Below are 19695 nucleotides of genomic sequence, written 5' to 3'. Positions count from 1 at the left end.
ATTATAATCAAAGAAGAGGACAAGAAATTGAGAGGGACTGGAGGACCGTGAGAAGAGTTGGTGGGGGACTGGGAGGGATGGAAATAATGCAAAGACAATCACACCTATGACACTCTCAAAAGTAAAAAAAATCAAAATTAAAAAAGAAGAGATGAATGTAGCTATTGATTGAGTAAAGTTCCTCCTATTTGGTTTGCAACACGACATTCATTATTCATGATGCATTGTGGGTGTTGGAGCACCAGTAGAATAATGTTATGAACATGTACTGCCAGGGATGGAAAGTAAATAATATATTCTTTACTGCATATCTCTCAGATAAGCTACAAATTTCTCTTTCTATGCAAAGGCTCCTGGTCTACTCCATGTATATTGCTTCGACCTCATCCTTTGCTATTTAACTATTTGGTAACTTACGTATTTGTCAGTCAGCAGTCTCCAAAGTAAGAAAAACATCGAAATATATAAAGATATATAACAGGAGTTTATTATAACCTTTTGTGTATTTATTAGGAAACATCTCCAAAGAAAGAAAAGCAATGGACTATATGGAAATGTATAAGAGAGGCTTAATATGGCATACCACCATATGCCTTCTGCTTGCTAAAGACCAGGGAAGATGGCCGTAAATGCAGTTCAACACTGAAGTTCTGAGAATGGGATGGACATAGGAGTACGAGGCCCTAATTAAGCCCCAGAGTTCAAAGGCCCAGGGATCTGGAATGCTGATGTACAAGGTCAGGGGAAGTTAAATATTCCAGCTCTAAAGGAAAGAAGCAATTGGCCTTGGCCTTTTGTTCTATGGAGGCCGTCAGTGGATGAGATGATGCCCAGCTACCTTGGTGAGCATGGGTCTTCCTTACTCGTCTACTGAATCAAATGCTGGTCTTTTCCAGAAACACCCTGCCAGGCACACCCAGAAATAATGTTTACTGGCTTTAATCTGAGCAACTTGACACATTGGATAACCCTGCAGTCTATACCCTGGGCTTGCCTGGATACTGACGTTTCTCTCAATGTTTGTTTCTTCTTTTTTGGTCTTGCATGAGCTGCTTTCCTTGGCCTGACAATTTTTTCTTGAGTTTGTCCATCTGGTGAAATCATGTTCTTTCTTTTTTGAAAAATAATGTGAGTTGTATTTTGACTTTCCTTTTCTTATTCTTTGACAATTTCATACACGTGTATACCAAGTTTGGGGGATTTTTCACCCTCCTATTACTCTCCTCATCCCCCTTTTCCTGCTGAAACTATTCTTCCCAACAATACCCTTCTACACAGACCTCTCTTTTTCTTTGATTTATAGACCCTCAGTGAGGGTTGGGACCTCATGAACTCTGTCCCCATGCACGATGAAGCAGAAACTGGTTGAATCTTGTGCATGTCCCCACAGCTACAGTTCATGAGTACAACAGCATGTTGTGTCCAGAAAACACTGTTTTCCAGTGCTCCACTCCAACCTCTGGCACTTACATTCCTTCCATCTCCTCTTCCATAATGTTCCCTGAATCTTTAGAGGAGGTGGATGTAGAGCTCCCATTTAGGGATGAACACTCTACAGCTTATTGTGTACCTTTGACCATGTGTGAGTCTCTGTATTAACCATTGCTTCTTGCAAGAGATGCTTCTCTGATGAAGATTCAGGGCAGCACTAATCTCAGAACACGACCAGAAGTGGCATCCTAAACCTAGTGCCCCTCCTGACCTCTTATGTTAATTCTTCAAGATTCAGATCAGTCTTTTCTGTGAAGACTTCTGTGACCCATCTAGTCCTCTATTCCAGAGCTGACCTCTTCCTCTTGTTATACCATATACAAAAACAGCTAGATTCTTTCCCTCATATTTGTTGAACACTCATATGTTGTACATTGTTCTGGGCTCCAAAACAATTGTAACACGGCATATTTCCTTAGCTTTCTTGATAAAGCAGAAGAGAAAGTAAAAATTAGGCAGAAAATTATAATGTAATGTAAAGTCTTTGGAATTTTAGGGCTGCTCTGAGATGGGATAGCAGGGTCACATGACTCACAGTAGAGAAGGTATTAATGCTGACTTTGAAGAGACTGATATCTGAGAGTCTCAAAGGATACATAAGAATTAAGTGGGAGGAGGGGGCAGGATAATGGCAGATAATAAAAAAAGGAGAAACTGAGGACAACTTGATAGGAAGAGAAAGGGAGGCTATGAGTCACCATTGTCATCATAGAACATAGAGTGCAAACACTGCTGAGATGCTCCTGTGGTGTAAGCTGAAGGGGTAGGCTGAGCTCTGCCCAAAGCAAGTCTTATACGAGCCCTCCTCTTGTCTTCGCCTGTCCTTGGGAAAAGGAATCCCGTTTAACACAGGTTCATATTTCAGTGTCTAGTACAAGACAATTTTTGGCAAGTGCTCTGAAACTACTCACTGAATGAATGAGTGAGTGAATGAATGAATGGAGATGAACAACGAGGTGCTGGGATCACAAATTAGCTATAAACCATCCATGCAGAAGAAACATGGATTTTCAAGAACTTTTGGTTGACTTTGAAAAAGGATGTTGATTTCATTCTTTTTACTCCCCATTTCATCCATTTTATTACCGTATATTTCCTCAAAAGTAGGTCTGGCTAGTATCAAAACAAAGCAGGCCATTCTGGTTTTAATTACCTCTTTCAAGGCTGTACTGCTAGGCAAATGCTGCCTGGATCTCACTTGAACCATGATCAGAAACATTCTGTCTGCTTTCCTTTAAGCGCTGAATGGTGTGCATGAAGCTTATATTGATAAGGGCTCAGTTTGGGACTTTATCTTTTAATAGGGGTGATAAGATTCTAAGGCCTCCGCCCTCCGCTATCTGAATGCTGATGGTGGGAACAGTCACCAAAGTGATGTGCAGGCGGCAGTGGTAGGGCCCCGGGTTAACCCCAGAGAAACACAAATATGAGTGGGTGGAGTGGTTGCTTTCCATGAGAATCTGTCTCCCTCTCTTTCACAGCCTGACCCACAGGATCGGGCCCTTTGCCAGCATGCAAAGCAAAGGATTATTTTTCCACTGGTCAGAGGAAAGAGTTTTCTCCCTCCCCACCCCCTTTTTTTAAAATTTGTGAATGGAGATAAAACTTTTCATTTTAGGGAGAACTTTAGGAATTTCATTTTAGTAGAATGAAAGACTACTCAGAGTTTTAGGAAGCTTTTGAGGAAAGCTTACAGCCTGCTACACGGAAAGTGTTGGAATCCTGTAGTGACAGTTGCAATGCCTCTTCAAGTTACCATAGCTTTCTGAGCCTTGGTTTTCTTGAGTAGCACATGGGAAAAATTTTCAAGTAAATAAAATGAAATGCGTATAAGTAAAGTATTTAGTAGACTCTCAATATTTGTTATTTTCTTCTTCTGCCTTTGATTTTAGACAAGGATTACCCCATCTTCCCACAAGTCTTCTGTATTCATGACAAAGTCATGAATACAAATCTAAGATGCCCAAGGGAAAGCTTTGCAATATACAATGTCACATCCCACTCACTGATCTCATTCCTCTCCACTCACCAAACATTTATTGAGTATATGCTCGCACTTGAATTTGCTTGAGATTGTGTGGTTTACAGTTGGATAAGAGATGCTTGCTGACCTCTATCCTCAAGAAACTTATCTCTTGCTACAGAAAAAGAACTTTATCCACAGGGCTAGTAAATAGTTCAAGGCTGCGTGTGTGTGTGTGTGTGTGTGTGTGTGTGTGGACTGTATACATGATAAGTAGTTTGGGATGGGGGTGAGCAGCAAGGGTTGGAGAAATGGGAAACAATAATTATTTTGGTTTGAATGGAAGGAATGTACCAAGAGCAAAAAAAGAAAAAAGAAAAAAGAAAAAAAATCCATTCAACTGCTTTTCCTATAGACTATAGTTTGGCCAAAGCCAGAAGCCTTTGGATTTCATTAAAACCTAGTTATTTTCTCTCTTCATATAGCGCAAATGTTGGTGCCTCCAACTGTAGAAATAGAATTCATTTTTCTAGACTTAACACAAAGTCGTTTCTTTACTATATTCTCCCGTTTGTGTGAGTGTGTGCATGTGTGTGTGTGTGTATGTGTGTGCATACATGTGCATATGTATGTGATATACCACAGAAACAAGATATAAAGCACTTTAGGAGTCAATGAACTTTATCTTTTAAATGGTTTTGAAAGCTAATCTCTCTAAAAAATATTCCACTGACCCACAACCAGACTGGCGTGGGAACCAACCTACCAGTTCCTGTCCCCATTTTCTCCCATTCTGTACTTACACAGACCAGGGAATGAGAGTGTCCTCAGAAATCAAAGATCCCTAAGTGGTCACTTTCCTTTGAAATCAGCTCAACAACCAGAAAAAGAAGCATTATGTTTTGCAATTGGCTCCTCTCAACAAGCCCTTCATCAATATTTCACAGATCAATGGGACAGATGAGGATACACAGAAATATGAAAGGAGGACATGAAGTTAAAAAGCTGGTGTCAGAGGGTTGGAGAGATGGCTCAGGGGTTAAGAGCACTGACTGCTCTTGCAGAGGACCTGGGTTCAGTTCCTAGCACTCACTCAGTGGGGCTAACAACTGTCTGTAATTCTAGTTCCAGGGGATTCGATGCTGCCCTCTTTTCGCCTCTGTGGCATTGCACAGATGCGGTGTCCTCAGATAAATGCAGGCAGAACACTCATACACATAAAATAATAATAAATAAAATCATTTTAAAAATGTTGGTACCAATGCCATTTGCTATTTCAAGAAAATTTGGCCAGGAGACACTCATTTCGCATCAGCATGATACTAAACCAAAGGGTTGACAGAAGAGCAACAAGCAATCAAACAGTGGAGTCATTTTGTAAAATCATTGGATTTTTTTCCATCTTAATCCTTTGACATTCATGTATTGATTTAGAATATTTTCATACACTAGAGAAACTTTGAAACTACAGGCAAAACTCCACAAATGCCTTTTAGTTGTTTCTCTTTCAAGTGGGAATGATCTCTTAAGAGCTGAACAGTAACCATCTAATTAAAAGTGACTCAGGATTGACAAAGCCTTAGGATTTTGACCAGTGAAAATGTCAAAATTTGTTAAAAACCAGTGAACCCAATGGGACAACTGAATTTCAGTAGGACATTTTAGGTGTCTTGGATTTAGACAGACTGTTCAGAAGACCAGTGTTCTGGGGGAGTCCTCGGTATAGTATGACTTCCATTCCTGTTCATTTCCCATGTGTGCCCTCTGTGTCTTGGTTTGTTTGTGGTGAATAGGAGGCTGAGTGAAATGATAGCACAGCAGAGTGAGGCACAGCCCACATCCAGCTCCATGTTCACTGGATCTCAGTCACTGTTGGAGCTTGTTTTCAACTCTTCATCAAATAGAACTCTCTTGAACTGTATGTAATTTATCAGGAAAGGGTCAATTTTTTTCCTTTTCCAAACTTGGAGGCAGCACTAAAGGGTTTCCAGGGCACAGCACAGCTGTGTTTTTTTTTTTGTTTTTTTTTTTAACCAAGTTGATGACTGAATTCAGTACTTTTTTTTGCCTTTTGCCCTCAAATAAAATGAAAACTCATTGGCAAGGATATGAACATGTTTCTCTCTGTGTGTCTCTTTCTGTCTCTCTCTTATTAGGGAAAATAGTGGAAAATCAGGCTACATGTCCAGGCTGTTGGTATTTGAAATTCCCACCCTTTTCACATAGATAGATAGATCTACTATCACAGTAGCAAAGAAAATGAGATAACACAAATCTAGCCAGCCCTCTCCTTTAGCCCTCAGAAGTAGGAGGGGCTTTCCCTCCTTTGTGGGGACAAGAACTGGGCAATTTTAAGAATTCATCTCCATTGTAAATGAAGCAAGAATCTGAGCCATACACTGTTGGTCATTTCTAAGTAAAAATAATTTTTGTTTAAATACTAACTTTAGAGAAAGGGAAGTCAGCACCACCCACAGGGTAGCAACAGGGCACTGCTTTACAGAGCCAGCTATCTGCCTGCCACTCAGGCAAGACATTCATTCTAGGTCACATTTGGGGTACTTGTAACCCCAGAATTTCATGTCCAATGACTGTTGACCTATTTCTAGAGCTTTCCCAGGCTTCTTCCTAGGAGCTGTGCTCTGGAAGGTAGGACATATGTGTTTCTTAAGCCTCAAGGGTGGCCAAGACACTTTTTGCATAGGGCAAGAAGACAGGGCAGAGGTAGGGAGATATGGAGTGATATGTCCTCATCCTTCCTTGTTCATGGGAGACTTAGAATTCTGTTTTGATTGGGCATTGAGGTATTCATGAGGGAGAATGACACAGAATATCAAGACAGAACATATTTTAGTTGGTGTTTCTATCAGTGAACTTGATATATAATGTTTGACATTTAGAATCAGGATATGTTGTTTTCTACTTAAATTTGTGCCTACAGCCCCAAATGTTAAAGGAGACACAGGAGAAGAAGACACATTTATACCTTCAGCTCATGAACATAGTTAGTAGGAATGAGTTCAGGAATTCCTCCTTATCCACAGTTTGTTTTCTGAGGTTTCAGTTACTTGAAACCAACCAAGGCCCAAAAATATTAAATGGAAAATTCCAGAAATAATCAATATGTAAATTTTAAATAACTTCTATTATAGTATAGTGCTATAGCTATCTTATTTTCTTAGTAGTTATTGTTGATATTATGCCTAATTTATGAATTAAACTTTTATAGGCATGAATGTACAGAAAAACACAGTATTGGGGGGCAGTTGGTGCTACCCACAGGTTCAGGTGCTCAGTGGGGGCCTTGAAATGTCTATGTTATAATTTGATGGGTAGATCTATCTACTTTTTAAGGTGATAAATTAGAAGAAAATCTGTTCTGGAAAGTACCTGAGATTTACAGCCAAAGAGACTGGGATTCCAGAAACACTTATTACATATTTGCCATATGTCAGCCTTGCGGTTCTATCCTAGTATAGAGAAAACACAGCCAACATCCTCAGGAAACCTGTAGTGGGGAAATTGATGGTTGTGCAAACTAATGACAATACAAAGTCCTTAAAGTCACTTGGAGCCAATATACTTTCAACAAATAAGAGTGGTCATTTGAAATAAAGAGTGATTCACTGGAGGAAAATAAGTTCATGAAGGCTCCACAGATGCGACACTTAACCTGGGCATTTCACCTGAAATTCACAGAGATTGGCAAGAGGGAAGAAAGCAGTCCTGGGGAGAATGAACTGTGCAGACAGACGGAGGCATGAGAAGGCCTTTAACCACCTTTTGATAATCAACTTGGTTACTTAATTGTTTAGTGACTTTGGAATAAATTACTTAATCTCTTGTAACCTCAATTTCCTCTTATTCTAATGCGGATCATAAACTAACATGGTAATAATGTGAGCTAGAAGCTTGGAAATGCATATTTTAAATACCAAAGCTAACTTAATTAATTAGTTTTATTTTATGTGTATGAGTGTATTGCCTTCATGTGTATAAGTGCACACTTGTTGTGTAATGCCTATGGAGATGAGAAGAGGGTATCAGATCCCCTGGAACTGGAGTTATGGATGGTTGTTAGCCACCATGTGGATGCTAGGAATTGAACCTGGGTCCTCTGTAACAGAAGTCTGTGCTCTTAACCCCTGAGTCATCTCTCCAGCCCCACTAAATTGTTTTTAATCTTATTCTTATTGTAATTTTCATACAATGTAGTTTGATGGCATTTAGATCCCCTCCCCATCAACAACTTTCCCCACTGCCCCCCACCAAATTTGCTATATATATATAGTCACCTATAGAGTCTGATTTGTGTCTTCAAATGTCCTTCAGTGTGGGTTTATTCACTGGGCCCATCAAGAGTCCCATCCTTGTAAGACAAACTTTCTCCCCCTCCCAGCAGCCACCAATTGCCAAAAGTTCCTTATGCTGAATTGGGATTTCTTCACCACTTCCCTATGTCTATGCTAGGATTTTGTCTGGTTTGAGCTTGTATAGGATTTGTGCATGCTGTCACCATTGCTATGAGTTCACATGAGTAACTGACCAGCTGCCTGAAGACTCTATTTCCTTCTGGTCATCGATCCCCTCTGGCTCTTACAATCTCTTCTTCTGTAATGATCCCTTAGCCTTGGGAGGCAGAAGTTCGATATAGCTGTCCTATTCAAGGATAAGCACTTTGTGGCCTCTTGTTTTCTACACATTGACCAATTGTGGGTTTCTGTGTTAATCACCATCTGTTGCATAAGGAAACTTCTCTAGTGAGAGTTGAGAGATACATTCATCTTGTGTGTAGAGGTTGCACTGAAGATGTGTCACCGTGTTAAGTATCTCACACTCTCTGTATTTGACTAGTTCTGGAACTCTCCCCATCTGCTGCAAAAAGAAGTTTCTTTGATGAGAGGTGAAAGGTATACTAGTCTATAAATATGAGGACCTATATTTAGAATAAAGTGAGAAATTATGTAGGTCTAGGGATGTGGCCAAAGTACGTTTTGCTCTAGAATCTATGACCTCTCTAGCCATGTGGATTTGGTTATGTTTACAGTACCACACATAAGTTCCCTCCCATTGAGCTGGACCTTAATTCCAATTAGTTGGCTGTTGATTACCCTCAAGATAAAAATGTCACTACTATAGCAATAATGATAGTTTGTTGGGTCAATCATTGTTGCTTATTAGGCATTACAACTGGGTAGGACCATTGTTTGGTTTTCTCCCTTGGCAGCTGGTATCCTCTCATACCATAAGAGCTAGTCCTCACCATGGAGATTTCTAGGTCAGTTCTGGCTAGATTGCTCCAAGTTCTATGCCCAAAGTGTGGCCTGTCTTCAGCAATAGGATGTTACTGTCAAGTTCTGGGAAGCAAAGCAATAGCCTGTGTTATTTTGGGAGTCTCTTGGACTACCCTGACCAACAACTTGAAGGGAGGGTTCTTCTGCATACCACTGCATTTCTTTATTATATAACCTTCAGCTATATACATGTACTCTCTGTGCATATTGTATGTGTATTTTCAGTAGTTTTTTTTAAACATACATTTCTTTCTGTTTTTCATGCCATTAAAGCATTATTTATCTTTCCTCTCACTCCCCTGTGTAATCCTTCCTACTCCCTCCCCAGTTAAAATATCCCCCATTTTCCCCATTTCTCCCTTAATAACACCTTATCTCCCACCATCCTCCTCTCTTGAGCTCCCCCTTCCCCTTTATCCCCATGGTTTATTTCCATTTTCTTGGCATCAGAATTAATATTCACATCCTAGGGTTTGGAGCTAAGATCCACAAATGAGAGCGAGCATATGTCACTTGTTTTTCTGAGTCTGTGTTACTTCACTTAGTATAACAGTTTTTAGTGCCATCCATTTATTTGTAAATTTCATGATCTTGTTTTTTCTTCATTGCTAAGTAGAGCTCCATTGTATAAATGTACCACGTTTTCATTATCCATTCATCAGTTGAGGGACATTAGGTTGTTTTCATTTCTTAGTTATTGTGAAAAGAGCAGCAACAAACATGGCTGTGTGAGTATCTCTGTAGTAGGATGGGTAATATATCATACAAATGGACTTAAAAGCAAATATCGCATGATCATTTCAGTAGACACAGAAAAGGCTTTTGATAAAATCCAATATTGCATTCATGATGTAAATCCTAGAGTGAATTGTACTGGAGGCAACATACCTCAACATAATTAAAGCTATGTACAACAAACCCACAACCAACATCATCCTAAATGGAGAAAAACTTGAAACATTTCCATTAAAATCAGGAACCAGACAAGGCTGTCCTCTATCCATACTTCTTTTCAATATAGTCTTTGACACTCTAGCTAGAGCAATAAGACAAGAGAAGGAAATTATAAAGGTACTAATTGGAAAAGAAGTCAACTTATCCCTATTTGCAGATGATATATAATGCGCAAGAGATCCCAAAAATTCCATCAAAAAAACTTTTAGAAATGATCAACACTTTCAGAAGTGACAGGTTACAAAATCAACCTACAAAAGTCAATAGCCTTTCTATGTACAAATAACAAGCAATTGGAAAGAGTTCAAAGAAACACTTCAATTAACAATAGTTTAAAAAAAAGATCTAGGGTTAAAGCTAACTAAATCTCAATGTTAAAATCAAGGCTCCAGATTTGGATCCCTCTAAATCCCAGCTGGGGAGTACTCTGCTGATTTTGGCATGAAAGCTGGGCTGTCTCCTGGGGTCCTGTTAGTATGCATCCTGAGAATAAACACTCACATCTGGCCCTTTTTACAGAAGTTCAGGGTGGGCCAGCCTAGGAATGGTTGTTCTGGTTGGGATAAGGAGGAAAATCAGAAAAGAAAAGTGTGCTGGGACTTCAGAGGCATCCTCGTTCCTCAAGAGCTCAGTTATTGCTCTCCTACCGCCCAGCAGTGAAACTGAGTCTGTACCCTGTGATCATCTTGCCATTAAAATGATAGAATATTCTAAGTCCATAGTCAGGCTGCTCTGGTTTCCTTTTGCTGATTCCTCAGTCCCAGATCCAGTCTTCATTATCATTCTCACACAAAGTGATTTTGAGTTCTTCGATTAGCACTGGGGTGGGTGCTTAATATACAACCTGAGGACAAAGACTAAATCTTACATAACTCCGAGTCACTGAGACTCTGGGTGGATAATGAATGCAGTGTCTATGTGTCAATAGGATGAGCTATGGGAAGGACACATTCCCCCAGGCCTTACAGGGTGTGTTCCTTTCCCTGCTCACTTAGAGGGACAAAGTGTTTTGTGTGCTCTGGGCAGCTCTCCATGCTTGTGGCTTTCCAGCCTTAATTGCTGAGTGCCAGTCCCAGTGAAGACACGTCAACGTCAGTGCATCCTACTCGGGTCATCTCCTTTAGGGCAGCCCCCACGGCCCCCAGCACACTGACAGCTTCTGTTTTACATCTGTTTTTACTTCTGGCAGGGCCTTCTGGGTCACTGCCTTGGCCCAGGGATCTCCCCTTTCACCTTGTTCCCACTCCAGGTCAGCACAGAGAGACCTTCTCTCTTCCCTCCCCCATTCCGGGCCTCTCTCCCTGCTGCCTGATCAGACTCCAAGGGCCAGAATCATGTCCCTGCCCAGCTTCCGCCAGCCTGGCCTGCTCTTGTCACTCCCAAGTGACAACTGGCCTCTCACATGTGCTTATCCTGACCTCTGGATCTTGGAATGTCAGCACACACATATAGCAACAGAATCCAACCTGTTAGATGCATTAGGCCTTCAAACCAGCAGAACCCAGAGAGGTTTCCCGATACTAACATTGTGTCAGCTGTGTTCTCCCCACTGTCACCCTTGTCCCTCCTCACTCAATTATTTGGGTCAGAGTTGATGGGACATGCTGAATTGTTTATAGCAAAAGAGAGACACAATTTTCTTTCTCTTCCATCTCTGCAGAGCCTTTATTTGGCACCAAAGAATCCTTCATCCCCAAAAGCTTGTATTAAAAAAAATTCACTGCATAAATGTATTGTGTGGATAGTCAGGGAACCCTCTGTGGTTATATTAGTAGTCAGAAAGGAAGCATAGGAATAAAGGGTGTGGACTTGCATTTCAGGAATTCCTAATGGAATTGTGATGATAGAAGAAATCCATGTGAAACCACAGCACATGTTTGAAAAAGATGCTTAAGGACTGAATTGTGGGTCACAGGCTCCAATCCCATGAAAGGTCAGGAAGGAGAGATGGATGCTGTGAACATTTGAGAAGACTTCTTGGAGGAGATGGAGCTTAGACTGGTCAGCAGTAATGGAGTGTGTGTGTGTGTGTGTGTGTGTGTGTGTGTGTGTGCATGCATGTGTATGCCTTTTCTGTCCTCAGCACCTAATCTCACAGATGATTAGTACATATTTTGTATGAATTAATGCACTAGAAGAAAGACAGGTGATGGTTAAATGTGAAGGTGTGCAGGAATGGGGCCTGCCTGCGGCCCAGTGGATGGACAAGGCAGGGATGAAGGCTGGGGCCAAATGGGGATCTGATGGACTTTGTAGGGGAAAGGGGGAAAAAGTAAACCCAAGCTAGTCATGCAAGTTTTTAGTCCGTGAACGCTCATGCTGTCTGCTGTTGTTGGCAGTGCCTGTCAGGGCAGAGTGCACTGAGCTCGGATCACTTTTCACTGTCTGAGCTGTTTTTCTCATTCCAGGGGTCTATGGGAAAATACTGCCAGTATCACAGAGATCAAAAACACAGTGCTGCAGATAAGAAGGGCAGGATGACTGCAGGTGAGCAGTAAGGGTCACTGAGATAGGTCTCTGCTTCACAGCAAAGCTAAACAATTCATGTTCACACCAGAACTCAAACCCAAACAAGACTATAAAATGGGAAGGAGGGGCAGGAGGGAGCTGTGTGCCTGGTGTTCAAAAATCAGCGGGGCCAGCATGGCAGGACAGGATACATCTGTTTTATTATTATTATTGTTTAAAAGACTTATTATTTTTATCTTACATGTATAAGTGCATGTATGTCTGCATTTTGTAAGTGCACCTGTGTCCTGCCATGACTGTGGAGGTCAGAAGAGGGCATCGGATTCCCTGGAACTGTAGGTACCAATGGTGGTTAGCTGCCATGTGGATGCTAGGAATCGAACATGGGTCCTCTGTAAGAGCAGCCAGTACTCTTAACTACTGAGCCATCTCATTTTATTAATCCTCTAGTAATTGTCAAAATCTGTGGAGAATTTGGCCCTATATGTGAGCTTTAGGATATCAGCCCCAGAATGTATCTGTTACGTCATAAGACTATACATGTTTTGTTTATTTCATGAGCATTTATTGTCTATTATGTGCCTCACATATGCATGTGATTCACCTGTGTAACTGTATGTGTGTATGGAGGTACATACATTGAGCATTGTGTTCATGGATTTTGTTCTCCTGGAACTTTCATTTACTTGAGGAGAGCTAATAAATAAGGAAATAAGAGGGAAAAATCTACTTCTGCATAAAGTATAAGGAACTTAAGATCATCAAATACTGGCATTTCCTCCAGAAATCGACTTTGTCCTGAACTAGAACTAAAGCTGAGATTAAATAAAGAAATAGAACCCAGAGTATGACAAAGCCATGACCAGGTCCAGGGCTTCTGTCAAGAAGACTAATTTTCTTAGAGAAAGCATAAGTAAACTGCTCTGGAGTGGAGCAATTTGCTGTGTAGAGAATGGTCCAGGGCCAGTGGCAGAAAATTCATCTCAGTTGGACTATTTGGTCCACATGAGTGAGAAGAGAAGGCAGCGAAGAGGCAGGGCTGGGTATCTTCAGAAATATCTGAGTTTGTCATCCTAGCACTGGAGCGGCAGAGGCAGGAGGATGATGAGTTTGAGACCAGGCTGAGTTTCATAGCAAGACTATGCAAAGACAAAAAACCTAGATTTTGATCCAGGCCCCCTCCATGCATCCACGAAGGCTTGGGTTAATTTGACCCACATCACCTTGGTTTTCTCTCCATAGAAAGAGTTGAATGCCTCCTGGCATTTACAGTGCATCTAGCCTTGAGCTTGGTATTCTGAAATGTGTGCAGGAGACTGGAACCATTTCTGTCCTTTGAGAAATGGTGAATGGGTATTAGATGGAGGTGGACAAGTTGGGGTGGAACACATTTAAAAAATGAGAATTGGGTCGGGTGTGGTGGTGGACACCTTTGATCTCAGTGCTTGGGAGGCAGAGGCAGGCATGCAAGATCAAGTCCAGCCTGGTCTACATAATAAGTTCCAAGCTAGCTGGGGCTAAAGTGAGATCCTGTCTCAAAAAGATGAGAGAGAGAGAGAGAGAGAGAGAGAGAGAGAGAATTGGGAGGGATCAAAAGAAATAATGAGCTCTCACTTTCTGACTGACAAGCAAAGTTTGCATTGCCTACATGACCAAGTCCTCATCTAGAAAACTGCATTATTGTGCAGGAAGTTGTTCTTTGAATGGGAAATGGACTGATCTCATCATCTCTCTAAATCATCCCAAATGTACTGCGTGTTTTTTCTCATGGCTGGTGGATATGTCACTGAATGGCCGTGCTGTGTGTGTGCACAGCACACATGGGTAGCACATTTATGCAGTGCTGTGAGGCATAGGAAAATATTGCTTCTAACTTATTTTTCTCCATGAGTCACTGCCCATTTTAGTAAGATCTTGTGTGTATATGTGTGTGTAAACTTGTCAGACAACAGTGCCTCAGAATTCTAGTCTACAGTAGCTTTATGGTTGTTTTTGTGGCAAATACCATTTCAGGTAAATGTCTGGTCTTTTGAAATCCCTCCCCTTTCATGATTCTTCCCTATCATGTTTGTGGAAGGTTTGTATGGCCTCTAAGAGGGAGGCCACAGTCTCAGGTCTCCCTGCTGACCTCAGTTCTTACTCTTCTGTTCAATGAGGAGGGTTAGCTGGCTGGACTTAGGGCCACCGAGGCGGGCCTGGTTCTTTTCTGTGTCCTGGCTCCCATGGCTAAGTCAATGATCTTCCCCATCAATTATGGTGGCAGTGTACTGTAGGTAGGGGTCGGAGACTTCTGTTCTTCCTCTCCTGTCTTTTCTTGAGATCTGTGGGGCTCAGCTTTCTTGTAGCTCACATACATTCTAGGGAGAGCCAGTCCTGCCTCAGAGCTTGTCCTTCTAGCCATGTTCCTCTCCCAGTGAGGGTCTCTCTCTCTCTCTCTCTCTCTCTCTCTCTCTCTGTGTCTTTCTCTCTCTCTTTCTCCTCTTCCCTCCCTACCTCACTTTATTTCCCCTCTGTCTCCCCTTCTCCCTCTTGATCCAGTTTAGAAGTGACCCTGAACTGGTTACTAGCCTTCTAAAATAGGTTTTTGATCTTGGCTTGGAATCAGTTGGGAGGTTTTTCCAAATACAGATGCCTGGTAGTCTAGATATTCAGAGATGATTCTGCTGTACAGCTGAGTACCTTGCCTTGGAGTCTTGCAGTCTCATGTAGACTAGGAAGTAGGTTAGCAGCCATTGTGATTGAGTCTGTCCTGCCCATTCAGATGTTTCAGTCAGACCCAGTGGGCTGCCCAAAGTTCATACTCCAGGACAGGAGTGAAAATAAGAACAGAACTGCAACTTCTTTATTTTATTTTAAAGAGTTTTAAAAAGTGTGTGTGTGTGTGTGTGTGTGTGTGTGTGTATGTATGTATGTATGTACATGTGCATGCGCATCCACATGAGTGAGTGTAGGTACTGATGGGGGCCAGAAGAGGGCACTGCTCTGGTAACCCTGTAGCTGGAGTTACCTGTGGTTGTAAGTTACCTTATATGGGTGCTGGGAACTGAACTCCAGGCCTCTGCAAGAGCAACAAGTGCTCTTAACCACTGAGCCATTTCTCCACCCCAATGCCAACTTCTTTATCCCACTTCTTCCCTCTCTTTTCAAAAACCAGAAAGAAAGTGTGACTTCTGGGTTGCTTTGCTGCACAGAATTTGTGTGTTGTTTTATCTTTGACCTCCAATAACTTAAATAATTTGTTTCTCAGGCACTAATGTATGAACAGGAATCATTAGAAAAAACTGTTCCTCCTTTGTTAAAGCCTAGCATTCAGGTCTCCTGTGAGGAGGACTCAACATTTGCATTCTGGATATCGAACACCAAATACCTTTCCTTGATTTGTCTTTTCTTTTCTGCTGTAAATCCTAAACTCTCTTAAGGGAAATTCTTTTTAAAAAGGTAATGGAAGACTCTCTCTCTGCATATACACATATACATATTTACTAGATGGTTTAAACTATAGACATTTCCTTTCTTATTATTCTGAAGTCTTGAAGTTAAAGGTCAAGGCACTAGCACTAGTTGGTTTCAATTGGGCCATAATGGAAAAGCACCCAAGCTGTCCCCTTTGGCTTTGGATGACTTCACTTTTTCCACCTTGTCCTCATAACCTGTTCTGTACACACATACTCCTGACATCCATGTGCTCACATGGCTTCTTGTGACGGCACTTAAGGTTGGATAAGGCCTCACTCAAATGGCTGCATTTTAATTTAATTGATTATTTAAAGTTCTTATCTCTAAACATAGTTAACATTATGATGTCCTGGGAGTTATGTCCTCAACATATGAATATCAAAAGACATGATTCAGTCTATAACAATATCTTATTTATAGTTGTGCTATGAATGACCCAGAAAAGTGAGGGTCAGAATTTGTATGACACACACACACACACACACACACACACACACACACACACACAAAACTCCTGTACCATATCTATCTAGCTGACAAAGCTTACATTATTTGGAGCAGAGACAACTGAGGTACAGAATCTGGGTGATTCTGTTCAAAGTTGTAAAAATATCAACTAAAAAGAGCTTAAATGTGTTTCAATGAGTTTGTGCATATCTGTCAACAACAATAGATTAAAATAAATAATATTTAACCTACATTTTCTGATGGGAATGATGAATACTTTCATAGGAAATTAGTTATAAAAGAAAACCTAACATAAATGATGCCAAACTTCCAAAATCAGTCTAAAATGGATATGAGAGCAGAGTAAAAGGGACTTGTGAGTTATCTAGAGTTAAGTCCATGAAAAAGACCCAAATCAATGACTGCATAGAGATTTTCATTAAAGGTAAGTCTTTAGAATAAAGATAAATACCTAAGTAAGGTAAAAACTAACTACAGTAGAGATACCTTAAAAGACTCATCCTGGGAAAATGAAACAGGGAGCACATATAGATTGCCATAATCCGTGTTCTACTAGGTTATTTTATTTTATTCTTCAGGCAGGGTCTTGTCATGTAGTCCAGATTGGTCTCAAACTCAAGACAGTCTTATGTCAGCCTCCCAGTTCTGTGATTACAGGCTGCACCACCATGCCTGGAACTTTTAAAATATTTAATTTATATGTATGTATGTATGTATGTATGTATGTATGTATGTATGTATTTATTTATTGAGACTAGGTATAACTGTGTTGTCTAGACTGGTCTTGAACACTTAGGCTCATGTGATTCTCCAAGCTTTCTAAGTAGCTGAGACTATAGGCTTGTGCCACACATCCTGGTTTCCACTAGCCTTTTATTTGTATGAAGAATTTTTGAATGATCTGTCTTATTGAATGTTCATGGTGATCTTATGAGGGAGTTGATATTACTATTTATCTTCACTTTAATTTGAACAAATTCAGATTCATGTAGCTCAACATACATGACTATGAACTATTCAGTCATTAAGAAGACATGGGAGTACAGTTCAAATGTTTTGTCTTAAGAGTTCACGTTCATTATAGTGCTGTTTTTCTTTTTAATTCTTCACTGGGCAGAGGTCTTTAGAGCAGGTCTTATGTATTGTGTATTGTTTGTCTATTGCCCAGAACACTGCGGAAACCTAGTGTATCATTGATGCTAAACAATTACCAAAATAACAAACGAATGAACAGCTATCCGATGGATACAGTAGATCCCAATTATAATGGCATTTGAATACTTAACATTATAAATAAATAAAGGGTGATATTTACACATACGGAAAAATGTTGGAACATCAAGAAAAAAGATTCTAGAGCTAAAGATGGGGTGGGGGGGAGAGAGAGAGAGAGAGAGAGAGAGAGAGAGAGAGAGAGAGAGAGAATGGATTGCCCCATGAAAAACCAAGACATGAAACATAGGCGTAACAGCATTTTCTTAGGCAAAATAACTTTTTAACCCAGAATTCTGTACTCAGCTATCATTAAGTTGTTTTAGTAAAACAAAGACATTTTTCACTTACTTTATGTGTGTGTGTTCCCATGTGTATGACTATACGTGTGTGCATATGTGCAGGCCTGAGGTTGACATAGGATGTCTTCCTTGATTGTTCTCTACTTTATTTATTGAGACAGGATCTCTCACTGAATCCTGAAATCATCAGTTGGTCTGGTCTGGCTATCCATCTTGTTTTCCAAGTATTGGAATTATAGGTAGCTGTGCTGCCTGTCAGCTTTTATGCAGGCTCCATGGATCTGAAATCCAGTCCACGTGCTCACAGGGCTGGCACCTTGTCCACTCCACCATCTCCCTTGCCCCTCACTTATTTTTGAGGGCTTATAACACTCACTTCACATTCACTCATTTTGGGAAGTTCTTGAAGAAGTGTGTGTGTTGAGTAAAATGTCTTTTAGCACAAGAACAGAAACTTCTAACTCAATTATTGTGTACAGAGATGCTTATTTTCTCAAATAGCAAGTAGTCTATAGAGTGAAAACTGTAAGCCGACTCAACATTGTCACCGAAGTTCTAAGTTATTATATTGTCACCTTTCTTGGTGAGATACATATTTCTTGAGATAGTTCCTTTTGCATTACATGATTTCTTTTATACATAATTATTGCATGCAAATATGTTAATGATCAGAAGAATAAAAGAGCATCTCTCGTAAGTTTTTTCTTTATGTTTATTTCAAAATCGTTTGGTGTTAAAATGGTCAGAAAGAACCATTCTGAAGAACCCTTCCCAGTGACTGACTTATGCTAGAGACCATTTCTATCACAAAGGTGTTAATATTTTTAACCTTTGGTAGTTTTGTGCATGTATATAAAGAATGTCAGTTGTTTGTGCCCTCACCCCCTCTGTTACCCATCCCTTTTCTGTTGAACGCCTTCTTTTTTATAAGCTCCCCTCCTTTCTGTCTGTCTACTTTTTGTGTGCAACCTACTGATTTTGATGGGGCTGTGTGCATGAGCTGGGTGGCATCTATCATGTTCACATATACATGCAAACAGGTGTATAGATGGGTAAAGTCCAAAACTTTAGAAAGGAGATCAAAGGAGGGTAATATTAGGGAATGAGGAATGGCCGAGTTTAGGTAAAAGGATGCATGGGTCATGGAAGAGGATATAAAGCTTTTTCCCCCTAGTTTCAACTCTGTCAGTCTGTTTTTTCCAGTGGTGGATATGTAATTCAACTTTCTGTGTACTGAAGCAGCAAGAACCATTTTCACATTCCAAAGAATCTAGCATGTGCTATCTTCAGAGGCCAGTGGCTGTGAATATTGGGCTTTCTTTTTAATTCTGCTCACCATTAGTGCAGTGGGAGCTGGACATGAGTATTCAATGAATGTTTGTCACACTGACCCAGTAGAAAGTGATTTCTTCTTTAAAAATTGGTTTAGGGGCAGAGGGGCTCTGTAACATGAATTTTTTTCTTTTTTCTTCTGTTTAAAATGATATGAAATCATCTTATTATAGTGCTATTAAATATATAAATTATATTGACATAAAATACAATGGGTTTTTTTTTTTTTGGTCTTTTTGAGACAGGGTCTCTCTGTAGCCCCAGCTGGCCTGGAACTCACTATGTAGACCAGGCTGGCCTTGAACTCACAGAGATCTGCCTGCTTCTGCCTCCCGAGTGCTAGGATTAAAGGTGTGTGCCACCACGCCTGGCTAAAATACAAGTTTTGAAAAGAAGCTGGGAAAAGCACAAAGCATTATAAGAAGAACTGTGATCATGTGCACAGTTCTATTGTGCACAGTAATAGACATTCTTGGTTGACTTTTGGGTTTCTAAAATCATCTCAAAGGTGAGAGCCAGTTATAGGATCAGATGTAACTGCCATTAGTTTTGACAGAGTAGAAGTGTATATGTGAAACACCAGGATGTAGAAAGGGGGAAAGACAGACAAGAGGGGAAAGATAGGGAGACATCATGTCTCTTACTCATCTTTCGGGGGAGTCAAATAAGCAATCAAAAGGTGTTGTTGTTAGTTGATAGAATAAGAAGTAATAATGATGAAAAGGTTAAGAATGAAAGGCATTATTTTTATTAC

This window comes from Nannospalax galili, unplaced genomic scaffold (assembly GCF_000622305.1).
Source record: "Nannospalax galili isolate Female #2095 unplaced genomic scaffold, S.galili_v1.0 scaffold541, whole genome shotgun sequence".
Taxonomy (NCBI): domain Eukaryota; kingdom Metazoa; phylum Chordata; class Mammalia; order Rodentia; family Spalacidae; genus Nannospalax; species Nannospalax galili.
The sequence above is the reverse complement of the archived record's forward strand: the minus strand, read 5'-3'. Positions refer to the sequence as shown.